This window comes from Panthera uncia, chromosome B4 (genome assembly GCF_023721935.1).
Source record: "Panthera uncia isolate 11264 chromosome B4, Puncia_PCG_1.0, whole genome shotgun sequence".
Lineage (NCBI taxonomy): Eukaryota > Metazoa > Chordata > Mammalia > Carnivora > Felidae > Panthera > Panthera uncia.
This window is the reverse complement of record NC_064809.1, coordinates 52736458-52757906: the sequence shown is the minus strand read 5'-3', so window position 1 is coordinate 52757906 and position 21449 is coordinate 52736458. Positions and strand designations below refer to the sequence as shown.

The following is a 21449-nucleotide window of genomic DNA, read 5'->3' as shown; positions in this document are numbered from 1 at the left end:
ATGCAGATATATCTCCATTCAGGAACCAATGCTTTAATGGTCTGTCTTATTTGGAAAAGTCTTGGATATCCAATGAATCCAATTTATCATTTAACTTAGCACAACTTTTAAATTTCTGATTACCAAAACCTCAGTTCAACTGTCCATTACTCCAAAAAACAATACTCAAGAGAGTATTGATTAGAAAGGAATATAAGTTTTGTTCAGGAGCCTGTCTACCTGGGGAGAAGGGGGAATCTTGTCCACATGACAACTCTGAGATTTTTGCCTGGCCCAGGAGTTTTTAAAGGAGCTTAGGGCAGCTAATCAGTAAAGGGAGTACAATAGTCCCTAACATTTCTTTATTACATGCATACTTGACCTATCAGCTACAGATGATATTTCAGTGCTAAGAAGTTGTGCAAAGGGGTCTGGTTCCTCAGTGCCTAGGGGTTGTGCAGAAGGTCTGTTTCCTTGGTATGTGGCAGCGGGGGGAAGGTGTCATTGTAACAGTCTCTGGATTCTGCTTCATTATGTGCAGAAGGGCTCTGTTCTTTTCTAGGAAAGGATGCATGATCTATAGGTATACAAAGAAAGGTTAGCCAATCAATCATGTAGGTTCAGGGTGCTGGTAGAAGCTTAAAGATTAAGAGGAGAGTTTGTTCTGGGACAGCTACCTTGAGGGTGATTAGCACTTCATGTATTTCTGATAAGTAGGCTCAGTGCTCTATCACAAACATTCAGGCCTTCATCAGCTGCATTAAAGTTTATTGGAAAACGCAACCTGCGGAGAGGCAAGGGGCATGATGGACCAGGAGGAGCAGGATGGGCCAGGGTGGGGGCAAGGGAGTCCTATGGATTTGGCCAAGACAGAGATCAAGTTTCCCAGTGGTGCTGACAACTGAGGCTCTGAGGCTGAAGCAGACTGAGTTTCTGTTTCAGGGACAGCAGGACTCAAGGATGTTGGGGAGATGCTCACCACAGAGACTGGAGAATGGAATGGGCTCACTTTCCATAGGTAGACATATTACTGACAAAACATTTACCTCTCTTTTAATCCTCACAGAATTATTAGGTAAATTTTATTAACCCCACCTTACAATTGATGAAACAGGCTCAGATAGTTTACATCAAGTGCTCAAGGTAACACAGCATATTAAGAGGCAAAGGCAGGACTTGAACTCAGGTGCTTGACCCCTGAACTATTGCTCTTTCTATTGCACCACTGGACACACGGTCATACTCTTTTATGTGTCTGCCTCAACTTCAGACCTGGGCAGTGGGAGGTGAGGGGAGGTAGCAGATAGGTGCTCAAAAGTGTTTGTTGTATGAAGGAATGAATCACCACTTCCATGGTGTGGGCCAGAGTTCTAGAGACTGTGGGGACAGGAAGGGGAATATAGGAAAAGAGTTCCAATGTGGGCCAGGAAACTGGAAATAGGTTTCCTGTGGGTTTCCATGTTTTTCCTAGACATTCTAGATCTCTAGAATCTAGAGAATTGGGCTCTGGATCCTTAGAAGAAGGAATAGAGTGGGATGTATGTGTGCATAGGTGTGTTTGATAAGTGTATAAAAGTGTGTATATTTGTGTGTGTTAACTATAAATGTATGAGTTTGTGAGTATGTGTCTTTGTGTTTCATACATGTGAAAATGTTTGTGACTTATGTGTGTGTACTTGAGGTTATATGTGTATATGTATGAGTATGAGCATCTGTGTGTATCTGCATGTGTGCAGGTGTATGTATGCATGTGTGTATGTGTGTGTGCTGTTCCTGGAGAGCCTGAAGACTCATAGCTGAAGATGTCTTTGATTTGTACAAATTTCCAGCAGGTTTCAGGCTGTGGTATGTGGTGGGTGGGGTGAGGTGGGAGGGAAGAGGAAGAAGGCTGTGTGTGCTTGGCATGTGGGGGGTTGGGGCTCATGAGCAGTGGGTGGCTCTGCCCTGCCAGGCACAGAGGGATGGCATCAGGGTCCACGGTCTGAGGCTGGGTGGAGACTGGGTCCTGAAGCCTTCACTGAGGGTTTGAACTAGAAGAGCTCAGAGGCCCTACTCTGACCAGGGAGGGCCATGAAGATATTGGGCCAGGGTGGGAGGATGGCCAGACAATGGATGGTTCAGGCCTACTCTCTTCACACCCTCAGGATTTGGGAATCATGTAACCAGGCTCCACCCATTCTGCCTGAGGGCCTTAGAGTCCCCAGAAGTGTTTGTGTTCCACCTCCTGAGACTGGGATGACCAGAATCACAGTGAAGACTTCTGTCTCTGTCACTACTACCCAGACAGGTTCAAACTAAGTCCTTGTCTGTTAGAGGCCTCTGGGAAGACCATATACACATTCTTACTGAATTTCACACAAGCTGAGGTTTTCAGACTCCTTGTTCTTGGAAGCTCTTACTGAGTGTAACTCAAATCCCCTTGTTGTACTTCATGCCCTATAAGCCCAGGTTGAGTGTGTGAAATTGAATCCCAACACCCCAACACCTATGCATGGAAGTAGTTTCTCCTGGATACGAAAGTGGGTCAGAGTGTAGGAACACTGAGAGGATGTGTGGAGAAAGCTGGTGGATCACAGATAAATCAGACCTTTCCTGGGCAGAGGAAAGATTCAGAGAATGGAGTTCAAGAACCACCAGTTTGCCCTCTCTTTCCCCTGTCACCCTACATAGTACCCTACATAGGGAGGACTAAGATTAGAATGCGAAAAGTGCTTCCCTGTGTGCACCTTTGAGGAGCCTCTGTAAACACAGGGTAAAGAGCAAATGATGAAGGAAGAAGTTCTTCTTGCAGCTCAGGAAGTAGGAAGAGAGGGGCAGGGGCTGTTGGACTCTGAGGGGCAGAGGGTGACAAGGGTGAGAGTGTGCACAGCACGGTGTTTGTGGTGTACGTGTCTGTGCTCTGTGGTTAACAGTCCTGTGTGCACCAGTCATGTATGTAAACATGTATCACATGGTGAAGGGTGCAGCTTTGATGAGTTATTTAATCCAAGGTTGTGAGCAGGCTTCCCACTGGGGCCTACAAAGTATGCTTCTCTGTTAGGAGCAGCAGTCAGCACAGATGGGAAGACTCCTATATTGGGAATCAAGAAAATGTGGGTTTCAGTTCTGGCTCTAGTTATCAGCTGGGTCACTGTGAAGTATCACTTCTGTGAGGTGGGATGTAACCTGCTGTGACAACCATAAAGGAAAACTTATGTGGCCCTTCTGTGCTAGCAGCCACAGTGCCGGGGACCAGAAAAGGGAAGGGGACAGGATGGGTGATGGCATTTCAGGGCCCAAAGGGAATAACGGATGCCAGTGGAAAGGGCTGCAGGAAAGGTTTCCTAAATTTGGAAATTCATGGGTTCTTGCTGGAGCCAAAGATTCCCCCAGCCTGGGGAGCCCAGCCCTGTCTCAGCTCCCGGGGCCCAGGGAGAGCTGCTCTCTGCTGTCCTTTTGTGGCCTCAGAGCCCTTCACAGGTCGCTGATGAGAAGGTTCTGCTCTGGTCCACAGGGAGACTCTCTTTCTTTCTTTCTTTCTTTCTTTCTTTCTTTCTTTCTTAAACCACTTTAATGACGAATGATTAACATACAAAAAGCTATACATATTTAATGTGCACAACTTGGTGCGTTTAAGATGCAGCTATTTGTTTGTTTTAATTTACATCCAAATTAGTTAGCATATAGTGCAACAATGATTTCAGGAATAGATTCCTTAATGCCCCTTACCCATTTAGCCCATCCCCCCTCCCACAACCCTTCCAGTAACCCTCAGTTTGTTCTCCATATTTATGAGTCTCTTCTGTTTTGTCCCCCTCCCTGTTTTTATATTATTTTTGCTTCCCTTCCCTTATGTTCATCTGTTTTGTATCTTGAAGTCCTCATATGAGTGAAGTCATATGATATTTGTCTTTCTCTGACTAATTTCACTTAGCATAATACGCTCTAGTTCCATTCACATAGTTGCAAATGGCAAGGTTTCATTCTTTTTTATTGTTGATTAATACTCCATTGTGTGTGTGTGTGTGTGTGTGTGTGTGTGTGTGTATATATATATATATATATATATATATACATACAACATCTTCTTTACCCATTCATCCATCGATAGACATTTGGGCTCTTTCCATACTTTGGTTATTGTTGATAGTGCTGCTATAAACATGGGGGTGCATGTGTCCCTTCAAAACAGCATACCTGTATCCCGTGGATAAATGCCTAGTAGTGCAATTGATGGGTCGTAGGGTAGTTCTATTTTAGTTTTTTGAGGAACCTCCATACTGTTTTCCAGAGTGGCTGCACCAGCTTGCATTCCCACCAACAATGCAAAAGAGATCCTCTTTCTCCACATCCTTGCCAACATCTGTTGTTGCCTGAGTTGTTAATGTTAGCCATTCTGACAGGTGTGAGGTGGTATCTCATTGTGGTTTTGATTTGTATTTCCATAGGGTAACATTTCTACATGGCTAGTGGAAATTGGTTACATTACAAGCAATGATCTTTGGTTGTCCAAGAGACTATTTCCACCCAAACCCCTGGTTTCTGGAGGTACTCAGTACCTCCTTAAGTCTGGGATACTCTTCTGAGATTTAACTCTGTTTGCCACTGCCTGAGGTTTTAAGTTCAGCTTTTGCAGGTTAGGGTGAAGACCAGGGGCTGAGATCAGATATTGAACAGAGAGAGAAATTTGTCCTCATCCTTGGGTTCCATCTACCACTTCAGCTTCCCAGGGTCTTTGAGAGTTTTCAAAGAAAGAGGGCAGGAGCTAGTGCCATTCCTGCAGAAAATGAATCTGGAGCAGACCAAGGATTATAAGCCTAGGCTTCTGCTTATTTGCACCTGATCTCAGTCCCACAGCCTTAGCAGGGAGATGCATTGGCAGGAGCCAGGAGTCAAGAGACAAGGATGCTGGAGGGAGATGGCATATTTGACAAATGCTGACATGACTCCTTATCTGCTACCTCTGGTATCCCCTCCCACCCACCAGGTTGCCCTTGACCCTCCCCTTCTAGTGCTCAGTGCTCATTAGTGACTACCTGTCTTTGGGGAGACACCCTGGGGGCCAAGTGCCATTGGATGGGCAAAGGGGGAGAGGAGGATGGAGAGACACCAGGAAAATGACTGAGGAGGAGGCGTTGGGATGACTGGGATTTGAGCTGGGGACCCATGATCACTGGGGTGCTTGGAAGTCTTGGCAGAGGAAACTGTCCTGGGGGCAAATAGTGAGTTGCTGGGGGCAAGTGACTGGGGGTTGGTATGGGAAGGAATATTGAAAAGGATTGAGTTCTACTGATTTAGTTGCTTATTCTGGGAGACCTAGTGAAATATGAGCCAATGACTTTCTTGAGAACTTCTTATGTATGAGGAAGTATTACAGGCACCATGAGGGGATAAAATAGGGACACTCACTTTCTGTTCCCTTTCCCTTATTAAAGATGTGCTGCATAATCTCCCTGAACTCATTGACCCACATGGGCCTGTCTGAGGGGTGGAAGGAGCTTCTGGGAAGTTCTTGCCCATGATACAGAGGCTACACTCCCAGACTGCATGTTTTGCACATCCTGCCCCCTTTCTGCAAAATACCTACAGTGGGCCTCCTACCTCTCCTCACTCCTCTTCTCACAGAGTGTTCCAGACACACAGATACCTGGCCAAGGGGACCTCGAGCGCCCTCCCAGAATTTCAAGTGGCTCCCAGTGGACTAACTGGGGAGTGAGATGGGCAACACTAAGGGCCTGAGCAGCCAGCACAACATGCAGGGGGTCAACCTGAATCTGCAGTCTTGGAGAATATTCTGTAAGAAGCAGAGTGCTTCAGGCTGAGCCTGCTCTGCATCCTAACCTCCATCTTCCACACAAAGGGCCACCAGCCTTGTTCCCTCTCAACCCTCCTTATCAGCTCACCCCAGAGACTCCAGGACTACACTGGGAGTCAGAAAAGCAGGGAGATAATCCCTGGACAGAGACATAAAGGTAAATTCAAGCCAAGACCAACAGAGAGGGACAAAAAGGCAGTACTGGTCTGAGCATCCTGGAGAGTCCAAGACACATAGACACAGAGTTAACAGACACAGACAGTCCACAGTGGAAGAGAGGAACAGGGAGTCAGATCCAGACACAGGAGAGAGGAAAGAGAGGAGCATCCAGAGAAGAGCCAGTGATCCAAGATCAGACACAGACACCCAGAGACCAGAGATGGTAGAGTCAGACAGGGACTTAGAGTCAGGAGTTGGGCCCAGGCTCAGGAAGTCTGAAAGCAATGGACTCAGATCCAAAGACATATCCATGGACATGGGACTAGGGACTGAGGAGGTAGCCAGGGAAGTGCACCCAGAGAGTGAGAGAGAGGGAGACAGAGAAGGGAAAGGAGGAGGTGGGGCCAGGGGGAAGGCAGTGAGAAGGGGCAGGTAGAGGTGGCCTAGGGTGGGATGCAGACTCTGAGTCAAGGGCTCTGCTGGTGTCTGTGTGTGTGTGTGTGTGTGTGTGTGTGTGGCAGGAACACAACAATTCAGAGTTCCGTACAAAATGGCAGAGTCCTCTGGTGCTAAAGGAGACCCCACTTCCCTCCCTCTGAAGAACCGGTCTGAGCAGTAGAAGGGGAGAAGAGAGAACAGAAACAAGAGGTGAGTTAGAGAAAGACAGAGAGGGAGAAGAAATGGTAGAACGCTGACTGAGACCAGAGACAGAAACTGAGAGTGGAGCAGGGAATAGAGAAATGGACAGAAGACGGAGACAGAGGATGAGAAGGAGTATGATGGAGGTGGGTGTGCAGAGAGACAACCGGAGGGAGGGAACCTCTCACTGCAGGAGGGAGAGAGGGGCAGGGAGAGAGACAGGCTGTTGAGAAGCAGATGAGGGTAAGAGGGAGCAAGCAGGGCACCTGTCTCCCCAGAGAGGCTGGGCTGGGATGAAACAGCCCTGTGGGAGGTGGTGAGGTGGTCAGTGAGTGCTTTTTAGGGTGACCTTGTCTCTCTCCTGTTTTAAGTACAATGAACCTATTCCACATAACCATCTTCTTCACTGGAGCACTTACAACTGCTGCTGCAGGTGTCTGGTCACCTGGCATCCTCTGTGGGGATGGGCTTCACAGCCTGCAGCACAGCTCTGAGCATCCTCACCAGAAGCACATGTTTGTCTTTAGTGTGGATCTGATTTTTGATAATCGCCAAGTTTTTTTCTGAGGCTGAAGAATAAGGTGAGGCCCTAGCTGGGAAGCAGTATTTCCAGTTAAAAACCAGGTGAAAAAACAAAAAACAAAAAACAGGTGAATGTGGGAAAATACAGCGGAGGATGTGCCCTCCTCCAAAATGGCTCTGAAAGGTCATTGTGAAGGAGATGGTTGCAGCATGTGACAGAGGGAGACATTCCTTGTGGCTGCTGGAGCCCAGATTAATGTTCTTGTCTGTGAAAACCAGGCAGTAGTGCTTCAGGGAACATTCCCAGCCTAGTACTGGAGGGTGAGTCCTGCATTTGCCTAAGATACTGGGTCTAGTGGTCCTGCCCTTGAGGAACTTACAGCCACCTCCCTGCCAATTGATATGCAAGGTAACTGGTGACACTCATCCAGCACAGACCAACAAGTGTAAAGGACAAGGACACATTCAGAATCAGGGCCAGTTAGTTCATTAGGAAAGGCTGCTTGGAGGATGGGGGGTCATGAGCGGGGTATAGAAGGAGAAAACCATAGGACATGGGGTGGAGGAAGAAAAGAAGAGAACCTCTCTGTTGCTTCTGAAGCAGGATGAGCAAACCATAATACAGGCAGGAGACAGCTTTTCTGGCCTGGATAAACAGCTTGACTGGGGAAGCAGCATGAAGGGGAATGGAAAGGGGCAGATCTTATGACCAGGCTAGGTGTTCTGCATTTGCTAGGAGAGCTATTGGGACCCACTGGAGGGTGCCCTGAGATGTGTTAGGCAGTGGTATGTTTGAGCACAATTGTCTGGAGAAGATATACCCAGGTTTGCATGTCTTGTGTGTGTGTGTGTGTTTGAGGGGCATGATGTACATCCAAGTGACTTTGTGCCCCAGGTTCTTTTCTTTCCATCTGTGTGAGTGATTGGCATATTACTATGTTTGAGCACCTTGTTCTTTTTGTGAGTCTCCATGTGGTCATGTGTGAATGGTACCCTGATTACTTTCGTTGTATTTTCATTGGCTGCAGTGGACAGCAGCGTGTGTGCAAGGGTGTGTGTGTGTGTGTGTGCGCGCGCTCCTGTCTTCAAGGGAAGTGGGGGGATCACTGACTGCCCAAGCATTACCATCTCTCCCACCACTGGCTCCATCTTTCCCCGCTGAGGTCCTGACAAAAAAAGCAAACAGCAAAATGGCAAATGGCCATGCTAGAGAGACCAGAAACATTCATTGTAAACCATGCGAAGACTCTTCCTGCTGAGGAGTAATGTACATGAAGAGTCATAGGGGCAACAGACAGACAGAGAGTCCTGCAGGCACAGGCTGCTCCTTGGGGCAGGTGCACTCACATGCACACACACCCTCAGGTACCCATAGGCCTTCCAGTCCCAGAAGGACACAGAAACACTGGCTCATGATTTCCCTCTTCCCAGCCATCCTCCAAGTTCTAAGGACCTTTGTACCATTGCCTCAAAAAGCCTGCCAGCATTTGAGGAGATGGAGCTGATGTGCTCACTGGGACCTAGTAGCCAATAACAACATAATTGTTCCTTTTGACTTGGAGAGTGTGAGTGTGTGTGTGAGTGTGTGTGTGCACCCTCCTCCTTCACTCCTTCCCCAATACTACCACCTCCCCTTTCTTCCCTTCTCTCTCTCCTCTAGAAAGATGCCTGCTCAGGGGCGCCTGGGTGGTTCAGTCGGTTAAGCGTCCGATTTCAGCTCAGGTCATGATCTCACGGTCTGTGAGTTTGAGCCCCGCGTCGGGCTCTGTGCTGACAGCCTGGAGCCTGCTTCACATTCTGTGTCTTCCTCTCTCTCTGCCCTTCCCCTGCTCACGCTCTGTCTGTCTCTGTCTCAAAAATAAATAAAACATTAAAAAATTAAAAAAAAAAAAAAGAAAGATGCCTTCTCCCCATCTCTGAGCACTGCCTCTAACCCCAGGTTCCTCTATTTGCCCCAGTCCCACATCTTTCCCACAGAGTCTCTCCCTCACTCCTGTTTTTCATGCTTCAGTCTGGACTTTATCTTTCTTCCCCATGCAGCTGCTATTGATACCTCCCTGGTGGCCTATACTCTGTACACTGAATCCTTTCCTTTGTCTCCCTTCTGCTCTGTCTACACTGCCCTTGGTCTCCCCCTGCAGATCCTCCATCCCCCCTCCTGCACTCTGCCCACAGCTGGCTCCGTGTCCTACTCTCCTTACTGGCCCTCCATGGAAATGGCCCTTATCCCACTTGGTTTCAGGTGTGGTCCCTGGGCTTTTCCCCACCCCCTTCCATGGGGGCTCTTCTGGCCCCTCCAGAGTTCCAGTTTGACCTCTTTCCTCATCCCCCTTCCTGTTGTGAAGCTTCGGGCATTGTCTTCTGGCTCCCAGTCTCTGCCAGGACTCCCCTGGGTGTGGGGGGCAGTGGTGAAACAGGAGGTCTTGGGCTGAGCTATAATCCCTGGGACTGTAGTGAGAATTAGTACTGTGGTAAGGATGCAACACTCTCAGCACACTGTATGCACTCAAATAGTAGCTCTTATTATTTTTCCCTCCTCATTCTGCTCCCCTGACTCCTTAGCCTGGAATCAAAAAATATTTTTGGGAGAGGGAAGAGTGAAAGTAATAGACTGTATAAACCAAAACCGACGGAATATCAGGAATTTTGTATGATTCAGCCCAACAAGTGTTCTAAGCTCTGAACATAGGAAATGCCTGTGAGTGTGGACAAGAAGGGAGGGTGGGGACTGGACTGAACCCAGAACACAGGAAACCATGTGAATTGGTGTCCTTGCAGGAGCAAATTCACTCCCAGGGAGCATGGAGCATGGAGGATGCCCAAAGCCCATCCTCCATTCATCCTATGGTGGCAGCGTTGACCACCCTCTCTCCCTGCAGTCATGGCCTGTGCCTGCTGGGGCTGCAGAGGGTCTGAGAGTCCAGCTCCTGAAAAACTCTCACCTCCAGACAGGACTCCTGGATGTCAGATCCAGTCCTCCTTTCCCCTTATGCACGTCAAGTGAATACACATGCACACACACACACACACACATATACACTTAAACACACACATACACACACTCATACAGGCACCTTGGAATTTCTAAAGGAAAGCCCTACCTCACTAGAGAGGGATTCTCTCCAGCTGCCTGCTTCCATGACACTCAACCTCACAAGTCAGTAATGTTTAGTGTCAGGAAAGTACTAAACCCTTCTGTCTCTCTGATTCCAAATATTTTGTGGTCTGAGACTTTCCTGGACTGAATCTGTCATCAGCCCTTCCTTCTGGCTGCTATCTCCCTGCTTCACTTCCTCAGTCTCTGAGGGTCTCTCTTCCCATCACTTTTTTTGTGAATTTCACCCTGTGAGCCTTTTAGTTTCTCCACCCACATCTCCTCCAGTGTGTCTTTTTTTTTTTTTTTGCTGCCTCCCCTACCCTTGTTCCCTCTCTTGCCTCCTTTCTATCTCTCTTCTTTGTTTCTCTTATCTCTGCATCCTTCAGCCTCTTCCCCTGTCTCTGCTTGACACACCTGCCTCTTTCCTCTTCCCTCCTCCCACCCCTCAAGGTTCAGATAGTTCATGTGAAATCACCTAGTGAGCTCCAACTGCCCCCATTCTGTACACCCTCATATAGGAGAGACTTACGACCCCCTTGCTGTGTCCTCTGCATTCCCCCCAACCCCACCAGTCCTGGGTCAGTTCTTTTCCTTACCTGGTGATTGGCTGGGGGACTTGGCAATTCTCCCAGCCCCCTGTGTTAGTGAATGGCACAGGGATTAAAGAGGAAGGATTGCTCTCAGGACCAGATGTGAGGATAAATAGACCCTCCCTAGTATCTGCCCTTCATTCTCTAGGGCAGATGCACATGTGGGAAAATCCAAGCTTGAGACAAGGGAAGACAGCCTAGGATGTTGGAACAGGTGGCCCAGATGCCTCCAAATCAAACCCCCAGAAGCCCCTGCCCTACTGTTCTGTGATGGCACACGTCCTTCAAATTCCTGCCTGTCTCTTTTGCCTCCAGGAATTTTGGCTCCATACTCCTGCCTGGACCACTCATCCACTACCCAGCATAGTGCCTGGAACAAAGGTGATGCTCAATTAGTGCCCTTGGTCCATGCCTAATGGAGATGTACTAGGGCAGGATCAATGTGATTTGTAGGTTTTCCTCAGTTGGAGGTTCTTCCTGAAACCTGGAACAATTCTTTCTGCTCCAATTTCAATGCTCTTAGTATCATTAATATAGACTATGTCCCTATTGAATCCTGCTGCTACCCTTCTCTCCCCTCCCTCCACCTCCACCCCAGTCTTTAAGTAAACTATTTTAGGGTTTAGAGGAATCTAGCACTATCACAGAGAGCGAGTGGTTCCCCTTTTCCTTGAGACTGTTGGCTTCTTGCCCCATCATTTGTCCATTCAGCCTTCAGTCTCTAAGTAGGCCCCACCTTCTCCATCTCTGAGAGTCTTGCCTCTGTTTGAAGATTAACATCCTGGGAAGGAGGAGGTACCTTCCTTTGGTCACTGTTTCAGGGTCTTGGAAGTCCTATGTTTTGAATGTCTTGAGCAGGAAGTTCTCTAGGCAAGAACTATGTCTTTTTTGTTACTTCTTCCAGCACAATGCTCAATGTACATTCAGTTAGAATATATTATGACTATCTCAGGAAATCCCTCATGGTAAACCTTAATGAGATCCCTTTTGGTTTTATTCCTGGAATATAGGAAACATGGGTGGAGGACTGGGATGGATGATGGTAGTAGAGAAATCTAGTAGGAGATTCTGGAAGAGGTGTCAGAGGGGGTGCTTTTATCCTTGTTTAAAGGGCTGCTGAGTGGACCCTTTAGGTGGATCTGGGATTGGCCTCCAAATCACCACAGGATGTGCTCCACTCAGCTCCCAACACTCTCCTTATGCCAACCAGGACCTCCTCTATACGCAGGACTTTGGGAAGCTTCTTCAGTTCTAGTTATTTTTATTTTTTTAATGTTTATTTTTGAGAGAGAGAGAAAGAGAGAGAGAGAGAGAGTGCAAACACAGGAGGGGCCAACAGAGAAGGAGACATAGAATCAAACAGGCTGTAGGCTCTGAGCTGTTAGCACAGAGACCAATGTGGGACTTGAACTCACAAGCAGTGAGATTGTGACCTGAGCCAAAGTCAGATGCTTAACCAACTGAGCCACCCAGGAACCCCTAGAAACTTCTTTACTTCTCAATTCAGATCTTGCTGCCACAAAGTCTCCAACAAAGTCCCATTTAAGCCCTCAGTCTACCTTCTCACAATGAAGGCCCCCACTAGTCTTCCATTGCCCAGCTCCAGCTTTTCTCCAGGATTCCAGCTAGGCCACTTACTCCACCCTTGCCAAACCTTCCCATATACGTGCCTCCCAATAACCCCAACTCACTGAGGCCCAGCCTTCCTATGGCCCCGCCTCCTGAGGGCCCAGCCTCCAGGAGGGCCTTGCCTCTTAGGGCCCCAACTCCCTGAGGGCCCAGCTAAGCTCCACTACAAGTCCTAACTCTGCTTGGCCAACCTCCTTCCCTGTACCTGGGTTTGGCTTGCACATTCTTCTCAGGTCTTTCTCTTCTGAGACAGGAAAAGCCAATTGGTAAGTGATCTCTAATGTTTGTAGGGTTGGCAAGAAAACTGAGACCGTGACAGAGGGAAAGAGGCTGGGTTTGGAGTATCACTGGCTGTGGAAGCCCTATAGTGTTTGAGCAGAGGATATTCCTAGCACCAGAGCTAGACTTTGGATTGGGGGTGCAGACTAGAGGCTTTGTGAGTTGAGGAAGGGCAGGTAAGTTTGTTGGGCTCAGAGTGATTTGGAGAACTACACTCTGTTCTCCTCCAGACCAGAAGTTCTCATCTCTGCTGAAGAAAATATAAGTTATGGGAGGGTATTCCTTGGTATTTCTCCTCCAGCATCTTTCCCACCTCTTTGCCCTGCCCTCCTCCCTGGCCTTTCCTTTCTGACCTGTAGCAGAGCTTGCTCTATTCAGCTTTGTCTTTCCGACAGGGCTCAGCACATAGTATGCTTAGGCATGTTCTTTCAATGAATGAAGATTCTTCCACTTGGCTTTGCTGCCTCCTTCATGTTTTGCCACACTTTCTCACTTGAGATTGTGAGAGTCTCTGTGTCATATCTTCTTATGGAGGACATTGCTGTGGACTTTGCAAAATAGCAGATCTGGTTTGACAAGGTGGTCTACCATCACCAGAGAGGATTCAAGAGTCTTCTTCCTCCATGCTGAAAGAGACAGATTATCTATTTTTACAGCTGCTGAAGGTACCTCCCCACCCTTCTTATCTAATTTAAGAAATTTTGTTGTCGATTGATTATAGGCCATGTCAGGCTGTAGGAGGAAAGATTACTAAGTTTCCCTGGGGTGTGTCTGCCTAATGGTCTTATAACACTCAAAGTGGCAATTTGCTGTTATCTTGAAACGTATTTACAACATGTTAATTTAAGGCCCTTAGAGTCTTAAATTATTCTCTGCTTACCCTCCTCCCCACTGCCATGTACACTGTGGGCAGCACCCCAACACCAGAAGCCCAGACAACACTTATCCATGCACAACACGTGATTCATTGATTGCATGTGTCAAATGCTTATTTCTAGGTTGTCTTTCTTTCTCTTGCCATCTAGAAGTTCTTAGGCAGATTCATTTTAACCTTAGTTTAAGCAAAATCATGTGGAAACGCCAATTTCTTTCATCAAGTAAATTCTAAATTGATAAAAATTATTTTTTGATTATATATTTTTTTTTGGTTTATCCTCGTTCCTTTTTTATTTTAGTACTGAGCAGTGATAAAGCAGAGTAGGGATTAGAAACAACAAGGAGAGAAAGATAAAAAGCAGTGGCGGAGGCTATCTGTTTTAGATTATGATTCCCAAGCTGCGGTGAGGCAGTTGAGTCTTAGTGGAGAAGTCATACTGATATATACATGGATGAGAACTCAGGACTTTGAGGCATGATACAACTCTCATATGACTCAGATGATCTGATGACCCTCCCACAACAAAACAAAGCAAAACAAATTAACTTTCCAAGGGTCATGGTTAGGGTGTGCTGCAGCTACCTAGGGCTATGAGAGGAACCAAGCACAGTCTGGTGAGACAGGACAGAGAGAAAGTGATGTCCAAGTACTTATATGGGAGGACAGAAGGACATATTTAAAGATATGAAGGAAGATAACCAGAGGGATAACAGCCTTTCCTAAGTCACTTTGTATGCAATGTAATACTAAAGGAGGTACAGAAGAAGGAGCAATGGGCTCTGACCACTCATAACTGCAGTCTAAAAGTGGAGACAGAGTATAGTGATACATGGGATGACTGGGTAAATTTCTAAATTCTGAACTTACAAGGAAACAAAGGTTTTGGGAGGAAAAACAAAGCTGTTTAGCAAGACTTCTTGGAAAAAATGAGTGTAGATTCATGCTCAGCTACATGACAGTTGTGGTTTGGATAATAAGGCAGACAGGCAGATGGATTTCCTTCTACTGCTTTCTCCTGAGGACTTTTATTAGATGTTCTTTGTTGACAAGATTCAGTGTTGAGAAAAGGGAGTAAACAATTGTAGGGGAGAAGTAGAGAAAAAACTGAGTTTCACTGTTGACATCAATGTATCATATCATTTTCTAATCCCTTAATTGCACATCCTTCCTGGCTTTCCCCAGCTCTCTTTGATTCTTGTTAGAAAAGTCAGATTCTGATTCTTACTGGTAGCCCATCTAATTTATGAAGACATCTAGAAACAGAAGCTCAGGCTTTTCTAACTTGTCAAGTTGGTCACCTTGTTTTGGTGTCATACAAATGTAAATGATTTTCAAAACAGAATTCTGACTGAAACTAAGCCTGTAAATGTGTCAAATCATAAATCAGGAATGTTGCACTTAGCTCTGTCTTCTCTCCAGTTATTCCAGAAGGACTAAGAAAGTGTGCTTGTTCACAGCCATACCAGAAAGATACTAGGTAATATGGAGTATACACAGCCTCTTGAGAAGCTCTGGCTATCTGTTTACCTAAATAATGGTGCAATGATAGTATGGTGTCTGCATGTAACAAGGACTATACAGGTATTTTGGGAAGGAAGTGAAAATGTTTTGGTCTACATCTACAGACAAATTTGTCTACATTTGACTTAATGGATTTGGTCTACATACAGTTGGTCTGGAGTGTGTTAGTCTGCGTCAGGGTGGGTTTTCTCTCACTTGGAATTCAGCCTCTGCCAGAATGGGATGGGATTTGAGAGGTTTTGTGCTGGGGGTGGTAGGGTAGGTAGGAGAGTTGGAAGAGGTGGTTGTGTTTCCTCTAGGTCTAATGAGCATACAATTTGTGGACTATCATATCTTCAAGTTCAAGTCTTGGTTGTACCTAGTAATATTCACTTGCAGAATTAGGGTTTCTAGCCTCATTGAGAGAACATGAAGCACATTCTACCATAAGGAGTTTTTATTTTAGAAAGGGAGACAAAATCTTCTTCCAAGTAACATGCAAATAGAATACAGCACAAAGTAAAATCATAAGTGGGAGGATGCCTAGTAAGTGATCGCTTAGTGAGGTTGTTCTCAGAAGACTCCAGGGAGATAAGTTTGGATATTTATTTTCTTTAGTTTGAGCTTGGTTACTTCAGCTTTCTTTACAACTTTTCTTTTTTTTTTAATTTTTTTTAATGTTTATTTTTGAGACAGGGAGAGACAGAGCATGAATGGGGGAGGGTCAGAGAGAGGGAGACACAGAATCTGAAACAGGCTCCAGTCTCTGAGCTGGCAGCACAGAGCCTGACTCGGGGCTCAAACTCACAGACTGTGAGATCATGACCTGAGCTGAAGACGGACGCTTAACCAACTGAGCCACCCAGGCGCCCCTCTTTACAACTTTTCAAGGAAGCTATCTGACATTTACTTCTCTTTCCCCACGGAATAAGTCATACATTTATGACTACTGCAGTAGTTTCTCTCTCCTTTCCTTTTCTGCACAGACCAAGACTGAGAATTATTATTATCTTTTATTAATTAATTATTATTATTAATATATGTTAATATCTAGACCTGTACTAGTATCTGTAGCAAATGTTTACCTGAATCTGTTTAGTTGGCAAACTGGATTTACTGGTTCAAGGTGTGGTGGAGTTTATTTTGTGTTTTTGGTGGGGGGCATGGAAGAAGACCTAAAAGAGTCTCTATTTATTGGATCATGGCCCAACCTGAAGATGTAGCTTGAATTGATGTTGTCCTGGGAAACAGTTACATACAATGCCAAAATAGGGTAATTCCCCCTCTTCCATGTGGCCTTCTCAGGCTGACCCATGGCGCACAGAAGACACTCATAGTCTTGCCAGCAAGGAAAATGAGGTTCTTACAACTCTTACCTTTCATCAACTAGGAAGCCATCTGGTATCTTGACATACTCTTGCCTTGACTATTCATTTATAACATAGGATTACCCTTCCTAGTTCTTAGTTATATATCTTTTACTTATTTTGGCTGGTGGTGAAGTGTTCACGAAATGCCCTTAATTGTAAATTCCCACTGAGGGAAATCCACTATTTGCCACCGTTGTCTTGCACTGTGTGTATATGAGTACATGATGACTTGGGAATAATTGTGGTGGTGTTTATAATTTTGGGGGTAGAAAGATGTTGCTTTTTTTTTTTTTTTTAATTTTTTTTTTCAACGTTTTTTATTTTTTTTTGGGACAGAGAGAGACAGAGCATGAACGGGGGAGGGGCAGAGAGAGAGGAGACACAGAATCGGAAACAGGCTCCAGGCTCCGAGCCATCAGCCCAGAGCCTGACGCGGGGCTCGAACTCACGGACCGCGAGATCGTGACCTGGCTGAAGTCGGACGCTTAACCAACTACGCCACCCAGGCGCCCCAGAAAGATGTTGCTTTTGTTTGAGTTCTTTTCTACAAACAATCACTATGGTGCTTGAATTTTGTAATTTAGAATTTGTCTTTGTATTCAGATATACTTAGTTGAAATCTGATCTTTGATAGATTGAATCCAGTCTTTCTCACTTAGAAATTTTTTGTGGTTTCAACTTGAAGGACCATCCAATTTATCACTTTAGACTCAACCCAAAGTACACTGAGCCCATAATTGTAGGTATCTACAGACAGTACAGGAAAAATGGTAGCAAATGGAGAAAATTCTTTTCTTTGGGAGCTTATAGTATAAGGGCATTTCATGGATACTTCCCCATCCTCCTGAAACAAGTGAAATCCTCTTTTACATAAATCCAATCATTTGACTATTGTACCACTCCCCACCTCTGCAGGTTAGACTCAATGTAGTTATTACAGTTTGAATATCATGTATATTGCCTAATGCCAGAGCACTAGGTGACCTATTTTCCAAATAACGTAAAGCAGTGGAAGTAATAAAACTCTGTGCTGTGCATGTGTTCATTTGTCAAGGTGATGACACTGGAGAAAAATATAAATGTCATAGATATTGCACTTTATTTCAGCTGACTTGGGTTACTCCCTTTGTTCTTTCACTTTGTTGTGGAGAAAGAGACTTGGACCTCAGTTCTCATGTCAGATCTCTGACATCACCAAACTGGACTATAAATTGTGGGGTACTTTCTTGGCTGTGGCAAATTAACTCTTTGTACCTCAGGCTTCATCTCGGGAAGGAAAGGCATGCTTCATGCGCCATCAGACAGAAGCTCTGATCCTTAGCAACACCCCCCCCCCCACCTACTACTCCTGACCTCTTCTCTAACTGGGTGTTCTCCTTGTGCAAGGTCTGGGTGGGAGTGTGTGTGTGTGTGTGTGTGTGTGTATCCCATGGGTGGCTGTATGGCATCTCTGCTTTGACACCTAGAGAGGGAGGCAGAGGCAAGAATGCAGCTAGTTCAGTCCTTGTCATATTACCAGATACACTAGACATCTATTGAGATCTCTACAAAACTTGTCTCCATGCCTTGTTTTCAAACTCTAGAGGAGGACTTTCCTTACAGAACCCAATACTTAGTTTACAGAACATGAAAATCGGTAGTCAACATGTAAAACTATCACTTTTTCTAGGGTGTCCATCACACCTAGAGTAACAGCTAAAGTCCTCAAACTGACTGTCAGACCCTACAATGAAGGATCTGGCTTCCTGCTTTCTCTCTGACCTCATCCCCTACTGCTTACCACTCACTCACTCTTTCCTGGCCCCACCGACCTCCTTATTATTCCTCAAAAATAGCCAAGTGGCACCATTTCACACCCATTAGGATGGCTACCTTTAAGAAGACTAGAAGATAACAATTATTGGCAAGGATGTGGAAAAATTAAGATGCTTGTGCATTGCTGTTGGGAATGTATAATGGGGAAGCCACTGTGGAAAACAGTATGGTGATTGCTCAGAAAATTAAATATCCAATTACCACAAGATCCAGTAATCCCACTTCTTGTGTATATATCCTATAGAATTGAAAGCAGGGACTCAAAAAGCTACAACCGTATTCATAACAGCATTATTCACAACAGCCAAAAGGTGAAGCAATGCACATGCCCATCAGTAGATGAATATATAAACAAGATTGAGATATACACACAATGGAATGTTATTCATCTTTAAAGAGAAGGACATTCCGACGTATGTTACAAGCTGGATGAATCTTGAAGACATTATGCTAAGTGAAATAACCTGGTCAAAAAATGACAATATTGTATGATTCTACTTATACGAGGTATCTAGAGTACTCAAAATCATAGAGAAAGAAAGCAGAATGGTGTTTTCCAGGGGCTACAGGGAAGGAAGAATGGGAACTAACTCTTTATGGGTACAGTTTCAGCTGAGGAAGACGAACAAGTTCTGGACATGGATGGTGGTGACGGTTGCACAACAGTGTGAAGGCGAGGCTGTATTGGAGCACACATTTTAAAATCAAAACACCTACTGAGCACATCCTAACCCTTTCTTGCTTTCTTTTTCTCTGAAGTACTGATTGCAATGCCAACACAATACCTATTCATATTACTTTTTTATTGTTTGCTTCCTACTGCAGGAACTTAAGCAACTTGAGTGAAGAAATGTTTGTGTTTCTCTTTGCTTTATGAATAAATGGGGCCAATATATTTGAATAAATGAAAGACCATTATTGGACACAGACTTCAAGAGAAGGCACAAACTGAAAGAGAAAATGGGACAACTCCATTTTCATTTGGATTTGTTAACCAATTTCTTCTACCCTTGGGCATGAGACTCAGCACCAGTGTCATGATGGGTTTTGACTGTTTACCTTTTCATATGTATTGGGAATTATTTCACTTTTGGACATGTTTGTGTACATGTACACAACACTTCCTATTACTTAAAACTCTTGCCCTACACTCAAAGCCTCTACTCTTTTGTTTATGACTGCCTCCTACCCAAGTTGCAGAGGTGCTGAGTTAGAAATCCAGAAACTCTGGGGAAACTCAGCTATCCAGAATATTTTATTCTTGTTTGTTTGGGAGCCACTGGTTTGATTGGCTCCAGAGTTTTCATTTTCTGGAAATTTTAAAGAGGATGAGAGAATCTATATACTTTGGGATCAGGAAGGAGCTGTGCTTGGATACAAACGGATTTCAATAATCTCTGTAGATGCTGCATTTAAAGTCCACTTCTCTGAAACTTTGAGAGCTTAAAAATAATTATTTAACAGCCTCAGTAGCCTTCCTCTCAAGTCTTTATCAAACTTTTAGCAAGGCAACTGGTATCCAAACTATCTTTGAGGCTATTTGGGAGGAGCCACAGGGCCAACTTCCTGATCAAGTGTTAACATCCAATCATGGGGACCAGTGGAACTTACTGCCTTGGAAAAACGTTTTGAATAGGAAAGGTCCAGAGTGAGGGCAGTACCTTTCTAGAGACAAAGGAGTGAACCCAATGATCTCCAGGACAAAGGAGAGTGGGTGGGTGGGGCTGGCTGGGAAAGCAAGATGGCCTGCAATTTTGTGGGTGGATTGTTCAACTTGACAAGAGTTGTTCTGGGAGACTTGGGATGGAACTTTTATTTTGAAGTTTGGAAGGAGCTCAGAGACTAAAGGAAATACAGGGAGGAGGAGCGGCAGTAAGGGAAACCCTGGGGCATTATGGAATTCATAAAACCTGGCTTCATGTTCCCTGGCCTCTCTCTACATTTCTTTCTTTCTTTCTTTCTTTCTTTCTTTCTTTCTTTCTTTCTTTCTTTCCTTTTTATTTAACTTTTTTTTAATGTTTACTTTTTTTTTTATTTTTGAGAGAGAGAGAGAGAGAGAGCATGAACAGGGGAAGGGCAGAAAGAGAAGGAGACACAGAATCCAAAGTAGGCTCCAGGCTCTGAGCAGTCAGCACAGAACCCGACGAGGGGCTCGAACTCATGAACTGTCAGATTATGACCTGAGCTGAAGTCAGACGCTTATCCAACTGAGCCACCCAGGTGCCCCTAACTTTTGCTTATTATTTATTTATATTTAAGAGAGAGATAGAGAGAGACAGAGTACAAGAGAGACAGGGAGATATAGAATCTGAAGCAGCCTCCAGGCTGTGAGCCATCAGCACAGAGCCCATTGTGGGGACTCAAACTCACAAACCGCAAGTTCATGACCTGAGCTGAAGTTGGATGCCCAATCAATTGAGCCACCCAGGCACCAGTTGGGATGGTTTAGGAAAGGCTTCCTAGAAGTGGAAAGGGGGAAGGTTGTAGAATAAGGTTGAAAAAGGCTAGAGGGTCAAGACTGGAAAGAAAGGAGTGAGGAGGGTATTTCTGGCAGGGTAGATAACTTACCCAAGCCCAAGGATCATCCCAGGAAGGTTAAGTCAGAATGCAAGGACCTGAGTTAGGAAGGAGGTGATGGGCCTGAGAATAGGGGAAGAATTAATGTGGGGCTCTGACAGGTAGGTCAGAAAGTCCGGACTGAATATAAACCATTGGAATAACCACAGAATACTGCACAAAGAAAGGGCATTTCTGAAATTGTGCTTGAGGACAAAGTTTCTCTGTGTTGTTATAAGCTAAATTTGTGGTAAGCTCTCTCAGTATTCCCAATCATGGGTTGGCTTTCTCTTCTACAAGTTTGCTTGTTCATCTCTTTGTTCTGCCTGCTTCTGTTGGAGTCATAAAACATGATTTTTTAATTCCCAGATATTTGGTTCTTTTGGGTTGCTTCTCTGATATCTTTATATTTTGTCTAAAGATCCACTGTCCCTCATCTTCAGTAAAAGTGGGAAGAGCTCAAGGGCCACCCTGCACAACATAGTTGAATGAAACAGAAATTATCAAACTCATTACCCATCTCCAACCCTGCCATTTAGATGGTCATCCTCTGGGATTCCTGCTCAGGGTCCATGGATTGATTTCAGAATGTTGATGACATTATTTTGAGGTGACCAACCTCAGAGGGGTGTGTGATTGAACA

At 45.2% G+C, this 21449-nt stretch overlaps 1 pseudogene; it reads left to right on the top strand.

The window, feature by feature from the left end:
- Positions 1-11196, top strand: part of LOC125919819 (cationic amino acid transporter 3-like) — a 78175-nt pseudogene extending 66979 nt beyond the window's left edge.
- Positions 11197-21449: the final 10253 nt, after the last annotated feature.